The following is an 18,390-nucleotide window of genomic DNA, read 5'->3' as shown; positions in this document are numbered from 1 at the left end:
TTAAAAGTTTTGAATGGGTGGAGCTAACTGGGCAATGATGGCACCTGTCTTTAATCCCAGCACACGAGATGCAAAGGCAAGCAGATTTCTGAGTTCAAGGCCAGCCTGGTCTACAGAGAAAGTTTTAGGACAGACATCTGGGACTACACAGAAAATTCTGCCTCAAAAACAAACAAACAAACAAAAACAAAAAGCAAAAAACGGGGAGTGGGAATATTGGAGAGATGGCTTAGCAGTTAGAGCTTTGGCTGGTCTTCCAGAGAAACTGGGTTCAATGCCCAGCACCCACATGACAACTCCCACAACTGTCTGTAACTTCTGAACCACACACACAGACATACATGCAGGCAAAACACCAATGAGTATAGAATAAAAATAAATTATATTTTTCTTCTTTTTTTTTTTTTTCGGAGCTGGGGACCGAACCCAGGGCCTTGCGCTTGCTAGTGCTCTACCACTGAGCTAAATCCCCAACCCCAATAAATTATTTTTTGAAGGTGGAGGATTATCAGGCTCAGTGGCACATGACTTGTCCCAGCACTCGAGAGGCTGAAGCAGGTGAATCTCTGAGTTTAAAACCAGCCTGATCTACCTAGTGAATTCTAGGTCTGTTAGAGCTATTCACTGAGACCCTGTCTCCACAGTAAATAAATAAATAAGGATGGGGTGGGGGTGTCTTAGCTAGGGTTTGTATTACTGAGAAGAGACACCATGACCAAGGCAACTCTTAAAGGGGCAACATTTAACTGGGGCTGGCTTACAGCTTCAGAGGTTCAGTCCATTATCACCATGGCAGGGAGTGTGGCAGTGTCCAGGCAAACATGGTGCTGGAGAAGGAACAGAAAGTTCTGCATCTTGATCGAAGGCATCCTCAGGCAACTAGGAGGAAGCTCTCTTCCACAGTGGGTAGAGCCCGAGCATAGGAAGAGAGCTCTAGAGTCCACCCCCACAGTGACACACTTCCTCCAACAAGACTACACCTCCTAACAGTGCCTCTCCCTATGGGCCAAGCATATTCAAACCACCACCGGAGGTAAAGAGATTGGCCGAGTAGGTAAGAATGCTTACTGAGAGAGCATGAGGGCCAGAATTCAGATTCCCAGGATCCACATAAAAGAAAAAGAATGTCGATGTTGGGAGTGGTATGAGTAATAAAGACAGGTGACAGTAGCTTGCTGGATACCAGCCTCGCATATCAACACTCCGGGTTCAGTGAGAGATCCTGTGTCAAAGAAACAGGGCAGAGACTGAGAGCAGAGGACATGTAGTGTCTTCCTTTGGACTTTGAATGCTCTTGCACCTGCACATACATCACATGTCACACACCAGACAGACATATACACAAACCAACAAGAAAACTGGAAAGGAAGTTTCTGTTACACTCAAACTTTAATTGGGGGTGAAAGCACCCATGTCAAGCGATCTAATGTGGCAGGCATGACCTTAGGCCTGGGAATTTAGCATGGACCCACTTGGTGTGAGTCCCTTGCAGCCCACAGTCTAGTGGGGGAGGAGCAAATGGACAAGAAGACACACACAGTAGAGTGTGTGTCAGGTTAGGTCTAGTAGGAGAAACAATGCTGGTCTCCCAGAATGGGTTCGTTCTCCTAACAGCATGCTGCCGTGAAGCAAGGCTTCCCTGTACACTTGGCTGTTTGTTTCTCTTTCCCTTTCTTTGCCATGCTATGATACCTCCAAGGGGGCCTGAAGCAGGGATCAAACACATAGCATCGACTGCATGTTGGCCTTTTAGCCTCTAGGAGTATAGGCAAAGTAAACCTTTTTTCTTAAGCAAGTACCCAGCCTCCAGTTTTGTGTTATAGCCACAGAAGACCAGCTGACATAGAGGGTACAGAATAGGTGCTTATTTGGGTCTATATGGTATGTACCAATAGCTAGGTGGATCTGAGTACACATGAGGCACAGAGGCCACCTGGTCTGCTAAACAGAAGAAGGTAATATAATGCTTTATTAAGAAATGACAAGGGGGGTACACAGAGAAGGCCAGTCTTGGAAATAAAAGCAAACAAGCAAAAGAGAAAGAAAGAAAAAATAGAAATGATGGGATATCAGAACGCCACCACCAGGGCAAAGTTCTCTGGGTCAACTGATAACAAAAAAGATCCCTAGATGCCTGCAGGCCAAGGCAGGTGGGAGGGTGCATAGAGTAGGGTACCGCTGACTCCGACGGGTGTAGATGGATTTGGAAGTTCAAGAGGAGCTCTGCAGGAGCCTCGGGCTTCCAGCTTGAGCCAGTTGGATGGGAAGAAGACTCCTTTAGTCTCCTGACAGCACCCCCATACCGTGTCCCTTCACCCCAGCATATGTCCCGTTGGAGCTGGGAAAGGACCTGCAAACAACTCCTAAGGCTAGCTTCTGCAGAGACAGTTAGATACACTGTAGCCAGCTAAGCATGTGGGGTCAGGGGCATGGCCAAGATAGCCACTCCTTCTCCATCTCCGTGCCCCCCTCCTCACACCTAAAGAAACCACGGAGGGCCAAGCAGTGGACCAGCCAGAATCCTTACTCTGTCTGGCCGGCAACCTTCTTTACTGCCAGTGTCCCTCCATTGGCCAGGTGGGCCAAGTTTCTAGTCTACAGAGGAAAATTCTGAGAGGGGCCAGGGTGTCCTTTGATAGCTATGAACTTAACCAATCATTGATTGAAAACACCAAGAGGCGATGAGCAAGAGTGACTCACGCTTTAATCCCAGCACATAGAAGGCAGAGGCAGGCAGATCTCTAAGTTCGAGGCCAGCCTGCTCTATAGAGTGAGATCTGGGACAGCTGGGACTACACAGAGAAATGAGAGAGAGACAGAGAGAGAGAGAGAGAGAGAGAGAGAGACAGAGACAGAGACAGAGACAGAGAGACAGAGAGAGACAGAGAGAGACAGAGAGAGACAGAGAGAGAGAAGCAGGGATGCTGAGTAGCATAGATGGGTCTGTAATTCTGGCACTCAGAAAAGTTAAGAGGGTTATGAATTATGTAGTAAGACCCCTTTCTCAAAAAAGGAGGGCTGGGAAGATGGGTGAGTCAGCAACGTGCTTGATGCATAAGGGTTAGGACCCGAACTAGACCCCCAACACCCACATAAAAAGCCAGGGCTTGCTGGCCAGCCAGCCTAGCCTACTTGTTTAATAGCAGGCCAGTGAGAGGCTCTGGGTCAAAAAAGAAAAAAGAAAAGGAAAAGAAAGGCAGAAACCAAGGTTTCACGAACACACACACACACACACACACACACACACACACACACACACACACTAAACAAACAAATGAATATCCAGGGCCAGCAAGATGACTCAGAGGGTAAAAGAAATTACCCTCGAAGCCTGATAGTGCCAAGAAGCACCACATTGGAAGCCCACACGTTTGCCCCCCTACAGGGATAACCTGTTGCACTTATGATGTTATGATGAAACCTAGCCCCCCTCATGGAAACCTCCAGTATCAAACTTCCAGAGCCCTGGCATCTGGGATGTAGTTCTGCAGTCATGTGACCTCAACTCAACCACTGTGAAGTTCTGCAGAGTCATGTGACCTCGGTTCAACCAATCACACGCCTCACAGCAGATCAGGTTGGGGGTGGGGGGCTCTGAAGTGATTCTGAGTATCTGTAATTGCAGAGATTAAGAGGCTGAGGCAGGAGAATCAGGAGTTCCATGATAGTTAGTCTTTATTGCAGAGAAAACCCTGTCTCAAACAAACTATAAGCAGGGCATGATGATGGGAGTGCCTGAATTCTCAGCAAGCATTTGAAAATTGGAAGCAGGAACATCAGGAGTTCAAGGCCCTCCTCGGCTACATGGTGAGCTTGAGGCTGGTCTAGGCTACATGAGATCCTGTCTCAAAATGCCAGTGTGTGTGTGTGTGTGTGTGTGTGTGTGTGTGTGTGTGTGTGTGTGTGTCTACTCTCTATGTGGTGTACCTGTGGGTCTGTATGGTGTGGGTGAGGGTCTGTGTTTGTGTGTATGTAGGAGCTGTAAGGGTGGCTTGATGTTTACAGTGAAATTTCAATGTGGACAGCACTGTACTGGATTATCTTGAGGAGTCCACATAATCATAGGCATGAAATAGAGGCTGAAGATTTGACTTAAGTGGGTAAAGTGCTTGCTTAGCGTGCAGGGAGCACTAGGTTTGATGGGGGTGAGGTGGGCATGCCTATAATTTCAGCACTGTAGAAGTGAAGGTGGGGGGGGGGGCTGGGGATTTAGCTCAGTGGTAGAGCGCTTACCTAGGAAGCGCAAGGCCCTGGGTTCGGTCCCCAGCTCCGAAAAAAAAAAAAAAAAAAAAAAAAAGAAGTGAAGGTCGGAGCTTCAAGAGTTCAAGGTCACCCTTGAGTAAGTACATAGAGAGTTCAAGGCCAGCCTGTATAGAAGTGGTGGGGGCGGGGAGCAGGAGGCCTGTTAATGGCACAGGCCTCTAATCCCAACCTTCAGACAAAGGCAGGAGGATCTCTGTGAGTTCCAGACCAGCACGTTTTACATAGAGTTCCAGCCTGTAAGACCCTGTCTCAAAATAAGGAAAGAGGGAGAAAAAAAAGAAAACTAAGGGGGCGGGTAGAAAAGAGAAAACGGCTTCTGGCACATTTCATGGAACATAGTCACTCTCATTATTTATTACGGGGTGTGGCACAAGTCATCCAAACCCATCATCTTTCTTCTGGCACCCCCCCAAAACTCCTACATGTGTCCCCTAAGATTCCAAGAAAGGCCTCCTCCGTGCCCCAATTTCTTTAAAAACATCTCCCTCCTTGCTGTGTGCCTTCGCCATCGCTAGAAATTCGGGGTGAGTCAGGGCAACTTCCTCTCCTCCCACCATCCTCTAGGTTCTGAGGATTTTCCAGTCAGGGTTCCAAACTCCAGTCTCTTGGGCTTCTCTTTCCGATCCAGTCTTCAGTCCCTCATGTTCTGGCCCCGCCCACCAGGTATCTCTCCACCCCATCTCCTCCCCACCTCACCCCGCCCTGCGATGACATCCGCAGAATGGTCTCCCGGTCATTCCCTGGGGAACTCTGTGGACTGGACAGCCGGGCGACAGTCCTAGAGGCGTGACTAGTGCAGTCGCCTTCCCCCATCGCCACGACCCAACTGAAACCGGAGTGGGCTGGAGGCATGCCTGGAGCACGGACTTTGGGGGTCCCGGCCTTAGAACTACTGACTCAGGAGCTCATCAGAGAACGTGCATATGGGACAAGATCTCAGGTGACCCAAGCAGTGAGAATCGCTGTACCTCGGAGAGGGAACAGTTAAAACTCACGTTACCGCTCAGAAGGGAGGAACCTGGGCCATTTGCAGGAAAAATGGTTGCGACTGGGAAAGCCTCGTGTCAAACGAAATAAACCAGACTCAGAAAGGCAAATATCACGAATTTTCCCTCCTATGCAGGATCTACATTTAGCAGTGTATGAAGGAAAGCCATAAAAGCATAAGGGTAATTATTTGGAGTAGGAGAGAGAAAAGTGGGGAGCGGGGAGCGGGGGAGTCATAAGCACCTGTGACTCCAGCCCCAAGGGAGTAACGACCTCTCTGGCTGCCGTGCAGAGACAAACACACGATACACATAATTAAAAATAAAAAACAAGGGGCTGGAGAGATAGCTCAGCAGTTAAGGACACTTGTTGCTCTTCCAAAGGATCTGGGTTCAGTGTTGAGCCCCAGTCATCCAAACTCCACTTCCAGAAAATCACAGATCTTCTGATCTCCCAGGGTACTGCACGCAGGTAGTGCATAGACATGCATGCAGGTAAAACACCCATCCACATAAAATAAAAATAAGTCATTTTTACAAATTAAAAATAACATCTTATTAAAAAAAATTAAGGTAAGCCAGGGGGGCGGTGGAACACACCTTTAATCCCAGCACTTGGGAGGCAGAGGCAGGTGGATCTCTGAGCTCTAGACCAACCTGGTCTATAGAATTCCAGGATAGCCAGGGCTACACAAAGAAACCCTATCTCAAAAAAAAAGCAAAAAAAAAAAAAAAAGCAAAAAACCCGAAAAACATAATAATAATAATAATAATAATAATAATAATAATAATAATACAAAAAGGGAAATGGAACACATAAATGATGTCATAATGAAACCCATTATTCTATATACTAACTAAAAAGGAAAGACCCGTCCTCCCCCAGAGGGTCATGCACAGACCAACAGCATCATCTGGCAAGAGCGTCAGGGATGTCTCTTGTTGGGCACAGCAGCATGAGTCTGCAGCCCCAGCCACTCAGGAAGTGGGGCAGGAAGATTGCTTGAGCTCAGCAGTTTGATGACAGCCTGGGCAACATAACTTGTCTCAGAGTAAAATAAAGAAAAAGAAAAAGGGCTAGAGAGATGGCTTAGTGGTTAGGAGCACTGACTGCTCTTCCAGAGGTCCTGAGTTCAATTCCAGCAACCACACGGTGGTTCACACCTGTCATTCACTCTAGTTCCAAGGGATACATGGTACCAGGCATGTACAAGGTACACATATACATGCATGTAGGCAAAACACCCATACATACAAAATAAACAAATCTTTTTTAGAAAGAAAAGAAGGAAGGAAGGAAGAAAGGAAGGAAGGGAAAAGCCAGGAACAGTTACAAAGCCTAACATCCTAAGTTCAAATCTTGGAACCCCCATAGTAGAAGGAGAGAACTGACTCCCACAGTTTTCTGACTTCTGTGAACACACGCACACACGCTCACTCATGCACACGAACACACACACACACACACACACACACACACACACACACACACAGGTAACCTTTGAAAGACAAGGAGGAATGGAGGGACACAGAGAGAGGTACTGCCATCTAACGTGGCTTGTTTCCTCGGGCTGTGTCTGAGAGAGCATCTTCCTTCTCGCCTGCATTCCTAACTGTGGTTATTAGTCACCCCACCAGTCTCCTGGTGGAAGCTCGAGGATAGCTCCTTTCGCATTTCCGCTCAAGGTTTCTGTACTGGTGTCTCATGTTTTCCTCTCCCTCGGAGATCTAAGTTTATCTGCTCTTGTCTCCTGTCTGTTTCCTACTGGGTTGTTTGTTGGGTTTCATCTTGTTTTCGTTTTGTTTGGGGGCGAGTTTTGCTTTAATTGCAGAGTTTTGCTATGTAGTTCAGGCTGGCCTCAAAGTCACGATCCTCCTCGTTCTTCGGATTACCCAGTGCTGGTGTCACAGGCATGTGCTCAACAGCTAGAACAGGTTGTTTTAGTTCTGTTTGTTTGTTTGTTGTTTCATTGAAACAGGATTTCTCTGTGTAGCCCTCCCAGGAGTCAGTTCTCTCCTTTCACCACGTGGGTTCCAGGTTTTGAACTTGAACTGTCAGGCTTGGCTGCAAACACACCCACTGAGCGCCAGCTCACCAACCTGAAGGCTATAATATTTATTCTCCAGCTTTGCTCCTGGGTGGGGATTACTCCTGAAGAAAGCACTAATGGTACTTCCACTTCCGGTCCGGTCCGCTCTGCATCGGCACAAAAGAAAGGCCTAGAGAAGCCGGAAGATCCAGGCACACGGGTGGGAAGCTGTCAGTGTGTGGGGAACTGCCCACCCTTTCCACGAGTGAGTGCAAAAGTGCGCCCATGGGATGTGGTGGGAGGGTACCAGCTGGTGTGCTGCAGAAGGTTCTAAAAAACCTCCCACACAGGGGACAGGTGTGAGCCTTATGGGAATAGGGAGCTAGAGGCAACCTAAGTGCCCATCTCTGGGCGAGTGGGTAAGTACAGGCGCTGTGGGCGCACGCTGTCACAGTTCCACAGGGAACTGGATGTCCGCAGCTGTGTGGGAGATCTCGGAGATGTGGTGTTAAGTTTTGCTTCCCCCCCCCCCCAAAGTTAGTAGATTTATAGCGCAATCTCATTTGTGTAAATTGGAAACGCATAGACAAAGTCACAAATTAAAACGGTGCCTCTCGGCAGTTGTATATCAAGCCCGCTGAAGTGGGTGTCTGGGAGGCAGACGGGTGGGGGGGTGGATTGGAGAGGAGGGGAGTCTTACGGGCCCATTGTGGTTCTGCGTTATGATCTGAAAAGTATGATTAACAACCTCGGGCGCCGAGAACTGAGAGGAAATGAAGAAATAAAAGCTGCAGACGCATCACAGGAATTGGTTACTGGTTGTACGGGTCCGATGACTGCTGGGCTGACCAACAACAGCAGAGCTCCAAACCCTTCCACAGCCTCCCAGAGGACCCTAGAGAGTGCCCTTGTCCCTAGCAAATGAGGACACGTCTTTCATGTCACCCAACAGTCAGAAAGGAGACACCTGTGACGGTTGAAGGGGGTGTGTGCACTCAAACACACATGTATGTGTCTGTGGGGGGGGGCACGAGTGAGTGTATGTGTGCATGTATATTCGTGTGTGCACATGTGCACGTGCATTTGTGAGGGTGTATGTCAGTGCGAGTGTACATGTAAGTTGTTAGCAGGTGTCTCCCTCAGTCCCTTTTCAACTTTTTTTTTTTTTTTTTTTTTTTTTGGTTCTTTTTTTCCGGAGCTGGGGACCGAACCCAGGGCCTTGTGCTTCCTAGGCAAGCGCTCTACCACTGAGCTAAATCCCCAACCCCTCAACTTATTTTATTTTGTGGGCCTCGCATTTAATCTGGAGTTTACCAACTGGTAAAGACCAACTAGCCAGCAAACCCCAGGGGTCCTTTCGTCTGCCTCCCCCAGCACAAGGATTGCCAGCATCCAGTGCTGTACTTGGTTTTTTTTTTTTTTTATTTGTTTGTTTGTTTGTTTTGTTTAGTTTTTCGAGACAGGGTCTCTCTGTGTAGCCCTGGCTGTCCTGGAACTCACTCTGTAGACCACGCTGTGCCTCTGCCTTTCCAGTTAAAGGCACCAGAACTGCCAGGCATACTGGCTTTTTATATGGGTCCTGGAGATTAGACTCAGGACGTGATGCTTGAAGGACAAGCATTTTTACCAACTGAGCCGTCTCCTCAGCCCTTCTCTGTCCCTTTGCTTTCAGAGATAGTCTTGCTATACAGCTCAGTCCGGTCTCAAAACATTCGATCCTCTTACAAGTACAGGCTCTGTGGACACACTCGGTCACAGTTACAGACAGGGAATTGGGTGGCTGCAGTCCGTGCTGGGATTCTAAGCAGCTGCTACTACACCCAGCCCAGCTTGGCCTAGGCTCTTGTCCCATCTCTCAGTAGCATGCGCAGTGGGGTGGGGACGGAGAATTCAGTTCACACCTCAGCCTGTCACTACTCAGTGGAGGCACCTCAAGGAAGTGGGGCAACCATTATACAGGCCAGGGTTCTTCTGAGAGACAGAATTGCGGGATACACGGTCATGCAGCCCTCAGTGAGGGAGCACTGTGCTCAGTGAAGAGTGTAGAAGGGTCTTATGGGGTTTTTGGTTGTTGTTTTGTTTTAAATTTTTTTAAATTTATTTTTAGTGTATGAGTGAGTGTCTGCCTGCATGCGTGTATTCGTACCACATTTGTGCCTGGTGCCCTCAGAGAAGAAGGCATCCGAAACTCTGGAAGTGAAACCACAGACATTTGTGAGCTACCATTAGAGAAGCCAGGTCCTCTGCAAGACCAGAACGAAGTGGGGATTTCTAGTTTCCTTGGAGACTCAGTTGTGGCATGTGATGTTTCTCTGGAAACGGTCTTATGAGAGGATGTTTTGCTGAAGCAGATATGTGGGAGGGTGTTTTGCTGAGAACAGACACGTGGTATTTTTCTGGAAGCTGTCTTGTGAGAGGGGATGTGATGTTTTTTTTGAAGCAGACACTTGAGGAGGTGACAAGATGTTTGAGGAGAACATAAGTATAGCCCCACAGACAACGCTCTTGCATTGGTTCACCTTGCTTTCTTCTCTGAATTTCGCTTGTCATAAAGAACATCCGGTGGTCTTCTGGCTGCTTCCTGCTGCTTCAGCAGACTTTTTTTTTTTTTTTTTTTTGGAGCTGGGGACTGAACCCAGGGCCTTGCATTTGCTCTACCACTGAGCTAAATCCCCAACCCTTTTTTTTTTTTTTTGAGTTATTTATTCTATGCATATGAGTATACTGTAGCTGTCTTCAGACACACCAGAAGAGGGCATCAGATCCCATTACAGATGGTTGTGAGCCACCATGTGGTTGCTGGGAACTGAACTTGGGACCTCTAGAAGAACAGTCCGTGCTCTTAACCACCGAGCCATCTCTCTAGCCCTCAGCAGACTCTTGTACGATCAACAGAGCCTCTTGGTATCTTCTGGATTGAGTCATTGCTGCTGAGTTTTGTGTTTTGCTAGTGGACTGGACTGCTGACAACAAAGACTGGAATAGCCCCAAAGAACTACTGCTACGAGGCTCATGTTCCCCTTGTCCTGTTGGCCATTTTCCTCCCCTACCTTTAGTTGGTGGGCTATAAAGGAGGGTAAAGCCTTTTAGAACCCTTATTAAAATAGGTTTGAAAAACAGAAGCCGGGATTGGGGATTTGGCTTAGTGGTAGAGCGCTTGCCTAGCAAGCGCAAGGCCCTGGGTTCAGTCCCCAGCTCCGAAAAAAAGAACCAAAAAAAAAAAAAGAAAAGAAAAGAAAAGAAAAACAGAAGCCTACACCAGTAAGTGTCCTTGCCCACTGCCATCTTCCTCAGCCCCTGAGAATGAGGAGTTCCGACCTCTGAGAGTGCTCACCTCCACTTCTACCTCCCCTGGAAGTCCTCATTCTATGGGAGGCTCCTCCCTCCTCATACATCTCACTGACTCACAGGCCCTCCTCTTCCCCAAACACCCTCAAATACCCAGAAATGAAGCCTTTCCAGCTACCAGGCTACTCTGAGCAAGACGACACCTGGAAAATAAACCTCACAGTCACTGCAGCAATTACTCACGGGGATTTTACTGAGCCACTCTTCTCAGACAGCCTCTTCCACATGCACTCACCCTCCACCACCTCCTGGCACCCCTGCGACCTCGAGCCGCCTGCCAGCTCCCACCCTTTCTGCCTCACTCCCTCTCCCACTCCCTCAAACCCTCCCTCCCCCATCCAATGTAGTCTAAATTGGGAACCCCAGGATTTGGTGGCCTGAAAGAGATGGTTTTGCATACTACTGACACTGGGTTCAGTTTCTCTGTCCTTCCAGACCTGGCCACACTCACACCCTCTCACTTACTTGGCCACACCCACACCCTCTCACTTACCTGCCCACACCCACACCCTCTCACTTACCTGGCCACACCCACACCCTCTCTTACCTGCCCACACCCACACCCTCTCTTACCTGCCCACACCCACACCTGCTCACCCACCTGGCCCAGGCATTGGCTCCGCCTATCACTGCCCCCTAAGCACACATTTTCCTCTCCTTTATCTCCCCCTGTCCCTCCTCCTCGAGGATGGCACCTGTAGCTTGGCCTAAAAAGCAGAGCCATGCAGCCCAGGAGACACTGGGACTTGGGCCTGGCTGCAGTGTGACTGCTGGGTCTGGTGACCATGGTGCTGGGCTTGACCACAGTTGGTCCTGTCCCTCCTTCCAAGCCCACTGGAGCCAGAGCAAGCTGTCACATTGGTACTTTCCAGTCTCTGTCACAATGGTAGCCAGATGCCTTTAAGGAAGCCAAGGAGGATTTAGTGTGTCACTGTGACCATAGAGGGCTACCCTACATCATTTCTACTGGGAAGAAGATGGTAGCCTGCCACTGTGGGCTAACCTCCAATCTTCTGCTATAGGTTAGGCTTGAACCTTCCAGCTATGACCAATCTAAGTCTGTCTTTTCTGCTATGGGTTCAGTTCAAATCCTCCTGCCAGGCTGTTTCACTCTTGCTGCTGTGAACTAGACCCCAACTCTCCTGTGTGGGCTGACTTTCCCCTTTCCCTTCAGGAAGAATCGCTTCAGAAGGGCCTGAGCCAGTGGCAGGTGAGTTGAAGCCCAGTCAAGATGACCCCATGAAGTACCCCTCCCCTCCTAAAGTGGCTCCTTTGCCTATCCCAAACCCTTTGTCCCTCAAGTGCCTCTGTCTCCTCCATGCTTAGCTAGCTTCTTCTCCATCTCTGTTTTGCAGGGAGGGGGAGCCCAGAGTCTCACCAGCTGCTCTTGCAGAGGACCTGAGTCCCAGCACCCACATGGTGGCGCCCAACCATCCAGAGCTTCCATCTCGGGGGCCATGATGGCCTCTTGTGAGGTCCACAACCAGAGTACCAGGCACACCCTAGGTATATACACGCCAGCACTCGTATATGTGCTTAAAATCAAAGTAAATACATGTTTCCAAAGAGATGGAGATCAACTGAGGAAGATACCTGGGATTGACCTTTGGCCTCTACGTGTACATGTAAGCTCACATGCGGGCATGCAGCACACGGGCACACATACATCTAAAGAAAGATGAGGAAAAGAGAATTCAACTCATATGGCAAGAACAAAAGGAATTTGTCAGCGCAGAGCATTAGGTCGGCATAATCGCTCTGCCCCAAATCTATGCTAAGCTTCACAGCCAGCAACCAAGGGTGGAGGGGGAGAGTTTACCTTCCACCTTGTCCTCTGACACCAACCCTCAGGTGTGCACGTCTAAAATTATTACTATTACTATTATTATTATTATTATTATTATTATTATTATGTGAATGGGTGTTCTGCTTGAATGTGTGTCTGTGCACCAGATGCATGCCTGGTGCACGCAGGCCAAAAGACATTGGATCCCCTGTAACTGGAGTTAGAGATGATTGTGGGTGCTGGGAATCAAACCCAGGTCCTCTGAAAGAGAAGTCAGTGCTCTTAAACTCTGAGCTATCTCTGTCTCCGATCCCAAAATGTAAGTAAATAAATAAATAATAAGTAAGTATATGTACCATTTTGAGTGTGATGGTGCACACAGGCCTGTAATCTCAGCACCGAGAAAGAGGAGGCATGAGGGGTCAAAGTCATCCTAGGCTACAAATCCAGTTCAAAACCAGCCTAGGATACTTGATACCTTACCAAAAACAAAAAAGAAAAAACCCAACAAAAAAGATTCACACACGTGCAAGGTTGGAGAGGAACCTTTATCCCTGCAACCTGCTCCGGGGAAGAAGATTGCAGTTACACCCACAGCAGAGAGAATGTGTGGTGGGGCGGGGCCATGTTCTATTGAACATGGAGCTTGCAACTGTCAATTTGTCTCACAAAACTGACTTCTAGTGGATCTCCCATGATGCGTTACTTTTGTTTGTGTGTGTGTGCATGTGTGTGTGTGTGTGTGTGTACACGTGGAGGTGAGTACACAGCTGTCACCCATGATGTGTTACTTTTGTTAGTGTGTATGTGTGTATGTGTGTGTGCTCGTGTGCATGCAGATGTGTGTGTGAGTACAGGTGGAGGTGAGACAACAACCTCAGCTGTCACCCCTCAGTAGCTGTGCACCTTGTTGTGTTTCCTTTTGTTGATTTAGTTTTGCCCTGTAGCTTGTCTGTTAGGCATTGCTATCTGTACAGTGAGCCCCAGAGATCCTCCTGTTAATGGTTCCCTGGCACTGGATTACAAGCACAGGCCACCATGCCTGGCCTCCTCCCACTCCTGTGTGAATTCTGGGGATTCGAACTCGGGTCCTCAACCTGTGCAACTGGCACTTTACCTCCTGACCAGCCATCTCTCCAGCTATAAGAATGCATGGCTTCATCAAAATATGGAAATGTATGTTTGAGGTCATCCAGGACTATATAGTGTTAACAGTGAGGAAGGAAGGAGGAAGGCAGGGAGGGAGAGAAGGAGAGAGAGAGAGAGAGAGAGAGAGAGAGAGAGAGAGAGAGAGAGAGAGAGAGAGGACTTTGGGAGATGTGGGGCATTGAGGGCTGGGGATGGAGCTGGAAAGATAACTTAGCTATTATGAGCCCTTGCTATTCTTGAAGAGGACCCAAGTTCACTTCTCAGGACCCATCCAGTGGCTGGAACTGAATCTCCAGGAGTTCTGGTGCCTCTGGCCTCTGTTGGCACCTGCACACACACACACATACACACACACACACACACACACACACACACACACACTTAAAAATAAAAACTTTAGCATGGTGGTGCATGCCTTTAATCAGCACTCGGGAGGCAGAGGCAGGATCATTGCTGAGATCAAATCAAGGCTACCCTGGTCTATAGAAAGATTTCAGGGGGGTTGGGGATTTAGCTCAGTGGTAGAGCTCTTGCCTAGGAAGCGCAAGGCCCTGGAGTCGGTCCCCAGCTCCGAAAAAAAAGAACCAAAAAAAAAAAAAAAAAAAAAAGAAAGATTTCGGGTCAGCCAGGGAAGGCTACACAGAGAAACCCTGTTTCAAAAAAGAAAAAAAGAAAAAAAATCAAGACACGAGCGCGATTTCAGTCCTCTGTACCCAGAACCTCTACATTCGTGCATACAACCAACCTCTAATGAATGGGACATGTTCAAAAACTACAAACCCACCCTGTGTCTGGGCTAAACACAATGTCCAGGATTCTCCTTGTCTCAATCCACTAAACAACACCACAGAAAACCAAAGAGCATCTGAGTTACAATGAACGTAGCCTGACTGTCATCTGGAGAGGATTTAGGGGGAAGGTGCGTGTGTGGGCCCCTGAGTATTCTGTATGAGGGACTCCAGCATCTCCAGATGCCTGTATTCTCCGGGTTCTTGTATCCAATCGCTTAGGAGCACCAAGGGACCAGTGTGTATGGAATAAGAAAGTCGCCGTTCTAGAGACGCAGGTTTGATGAAGAGCTGACTAACTCCCTAGGCAAATGCAGCCTGTGCCCCATGACTCAGAAGCACGTGTTCTCGGACCCAGGGGAAGAACCGCAGGACACCCATCTTGGCAATTGGGAGGAAGATCGGGAGTTCAAGACTAGTCTGGGCTCCAGCATTAGACACTGCCTTCCCATCCGAACATGGCGGCACATGCCTTCAATCCCAGCACTTGGGAGGCAGAGGCAGGCAGATTCCTGTAGAGAGAATATCCTATGTATTGTATCACTGTATCGCCTGTCCATTAAAGAACCTATGGCCTATGGCTTAAGTCAGAAATAGATGGAGGAGAAAGGATTCTGGGATAGAGTCAGTCACAGGGAAGTCGGCCCAGGAAGATGTGAGGACAGGTCACCAGCCATGAGGCAGAATGTAGGTTAATATAAATGGGTTATTTTCACTTACGATTCTAGTCAGAGAAGAGCCTAGCTGTATGGCTAAGTTATTTGTAAACATATTTTGAGTCTGAGTCTTATTTCTGGGAGCATGAGGCTGGGAAGCAGAACCAGGCAGAACTTCAACAGATCCCTGTGAGTTCTAGGCCATCCTGGTCTACACAGTGACTTCCAAAACGGCCAGGGCTGTGTTGAAAGACCTTGTCTCAGGGTTGGGGATTTAGCTCAGTGGTAGAGCACTTGCCTAGCAAGCACAAGGCCCTGGGTTCAGTCCCCAGCTCCGAAAAAAAAACAAAAAAAACAAACAAAAAAAACCTGAAAGACCTTGTCTCGAAAAAACAAAACACAACAAAAAAAATTGATATAAAGATAGACAGACAGACAGACAGAGCTAGCTGGTGAAGGTTCAGCAGGTAAAGGCATTTGTCACTAAACCTGACAATGAGTTCAATCCCAGGGACTACATGGATGGAAAGAGAAAACGAACAATGCAAATTGTCCTTTGTCTTCCACATGTGCACATACAATGAATGAATGAGTGGATGGATGGATGAATGAATGAATGAATGAATGAATGAATGAATGGTGTACATAATTTAATAAAGAAAAGTCAACCACGGTGACTCATGCCTATAATCCCAACACTTTGGAGGTAGAGTCAAAAGGATCCTGAATTTAATCCTGGGCTACACAAGATCTTGTTGAAAAAAACTTTAAAAAGAAAAGAGAAGAAAGCCTGGCATGGCAGTGGACGCCTTTAATCCCAGCACTTTCGAGGCAGTGGCAGGTGGATTTCTCAGTGAGTTCAAGGCCAACCTGGACTACGTAGGGCACTCTGGGTCAGACAGGGTTACATAGTAAGATGCTGAGGACAAGGGAAGATGACAAGAAAAGCCAGCTAATATGTTTTAAATATTTCAGACACCCTATCGTGGAGCTGGAGAGATAGCTTCATATTTAAGGGCACTGGCTCTGCTTCCAGAGCTTCCAGTTCAGTTCCCAGTACACACATGACCGCTCTCGACCACCAGTAACCCCAGTTCCCTTTCTGGCCCCCTCTGGCACAAACCACAGTCATAGTACACAGATAGGCATGCAGGCAAAACACCCATGCACGTAAAATAAAAATAAATGAAAATACCCTTCAGTTATATCTTCTGACTATATTTGGAATTTTGGAGTTTGTCACAGATCTATTTTCTGTGTTTTTTGCCACCTTCCTCCGAATGGTAGCTTTAAATCCTAAGCTTAATGCTGGGCAGTCACGAAATATATATATATATTATATATATATATATATATATATATATATATATATATATATATATATATGAAGAAAAATAATTAGTCCTGGCTGGCCTCAAACTTATAATGACAAACCTCTGATCCTCCTGCCTTAGCCTGCTGAATGCTGGGATCATAGACGTGTTCCACCAGGGCCATTTTCTTGTTTGTGGCCTTTATTTTTGAGACAGGGTCTTACTGTATCTTCTGGTGGCCTGGATCCTCCTGCCTCTGCCTCCCAAGGGCGGACTAAGGCGCGTGCCATCAGGCCTAGCGGTTTGTCTATTTTATTCATTGTTAAAGCCCCTACGCTGAGCCAGTAAAGCCCAGCTCAGTAAAGCCTTATCAGTTCGTGAGTGGCAGAGCACCCAGAGTGCTGTATTGCAACCCTGCTTCTTACAGCAGTCATGACCTTTCCTGGGTGTCATGTGTAGTGCCTTGGGCTCTACGCTATCCTGACTCGAACATTTAGGTGGGGTGTGTGAGCACAGAGCCCAGCTAGTGGGAGCACTCTGCACACAGGTATCTTCGTGAATGACGCGTATACTGGGCCAATGGGTAAGGCCTGGCCTGAAATTCTCCAGCTCTGTTGTCCTTGCCTCCCACCCTCTCTGCCCAGACCAGCTTCCTCCCTCTGGCTCCGTTTCTATTTCTGTCTTGCTTTCCTCCCCCCAAGGCCTCAGGGGGCCCCTGGCTAGCTTGAAGCCTTCTTCCTTTTTCACCAGAATTCGGAAGGAGTTTTCATGGCAGGGAATCTGCAAGGACTGAGATGCCCAGAGCCCTTGACCTAGACCCAACCACTTTTGCCTCCCTAGGCAAGTCTTCAGTCCCTGGGTAGCCCCTCCTCCATTACTCTCCTGCAGCAGACCCTGCTCCACTTGGGTTCACACAGGTAAGCACAGAGGTCTCCTCCCCTACTCCCTTAACAGCTGGCTTTGGAGACCCCAGCTCGGCTAGGGTCACCAGAGCCATTCCTCAGCCTCCAGACACAGCTCCGGAGGCAAAAATGCCAGTTCCACTCTTTTCTTCATGGGAAGCAGAGCAGGGAGGAGCCCTCTGGCAAGGGGCTTCCCTTCCCTCTGGTTCTGACCGCTGCCTATAAAAAAAGAATGTGGACATCTATCCTACAGTGTGGGCACCAGGCAGGGGCAGAAACTGCCCAGCGGAAAAAGCTTAAAGTGGAGGATGGGTCAGGAATTGCCCACCTGCTTTTTACTGTCACTGATGTTTGCAGGTTTAAGACAGTGTCTGGCTGTGTTGCCCAGGCTGGCCTCAATCTCCTGGACTCAAGCAATCAGCCTGCTCCAGCGCCCTGAGTAACTGGGAGTCCAGTTGTGTCATCTTGCCCAAATCCACCTGCCTTTAAAAGACAAAACAAAAACAAACAAAAAATCAAAAGCAAAACAAGCAAAAAAACCCACCGTATTTTGTTGGCAAAAACAAATAAACAAAAAACCCTAGGGTCTCATGTAGACCAAGTTGTCTCGAACTCCGCATGTGGAAGAGAATAGTCTTCAGTTTTTTTATCTTTAAAAAAATGTTGATTTATTCTGTGTGTAATATGTCTGAACGTATGTCTGTGTATCACACACATGCCCACAGAAGGCAGGACATAAGATCCCCTGGAACTGGAGTTGCACACAGTTGTGAGCTGCCAGATGGGTATTGGGAATCAAACCAGGCCCCTCTACAAGGTCAGTGGGTGCTATAACCACTGAGCCATCTCTCCAGTCCCTAAAGTTTTTTTTGAACTTTAAAAAAAATTTTTTTTTCCCTCTGTGTAGCCCTGGCTGTCCTGGTACTCACTTTGTAAACCAGGCCTGGAACTCAGAGATCCGCCTGCCTCTACCTCTCAGAGTGCTGGGATTAAAGGTGTGTACCACCACCACCTGGCTGTAATTTTAATTAATTAATTTTAATTAATTAATCAATTGGGGGTCACATGTGCTATGGCACTGGATTCCTAGAGATCAAATACGGAGTGCCAGGTTTGGTGGCAAATTGTCTTTACTCACTGAGCCAACCTGCCAGCCCAGTCTCGAACCT

This window comes from Rattus norvegicus, chromosome 1, assembly GCF_021556685.1.
Source record: "Rattus norvegicus strain SHRSP/BbbUtx chromosome 1, alternate assembly SHRSP_T2T, whole genome shotgun sequence".
In the NCBI taxonomy this organism is placed as follows: Eukaryota; Metazoa; Chordata; class Mammalia; order Rodentia; family Muridae; genus Rattus; species Rattus norvegicus.
The sequence above is the reverse complement of the archived record's forward strand: the minus strand, read 5'-3'. Positions refer to the sequence as shown.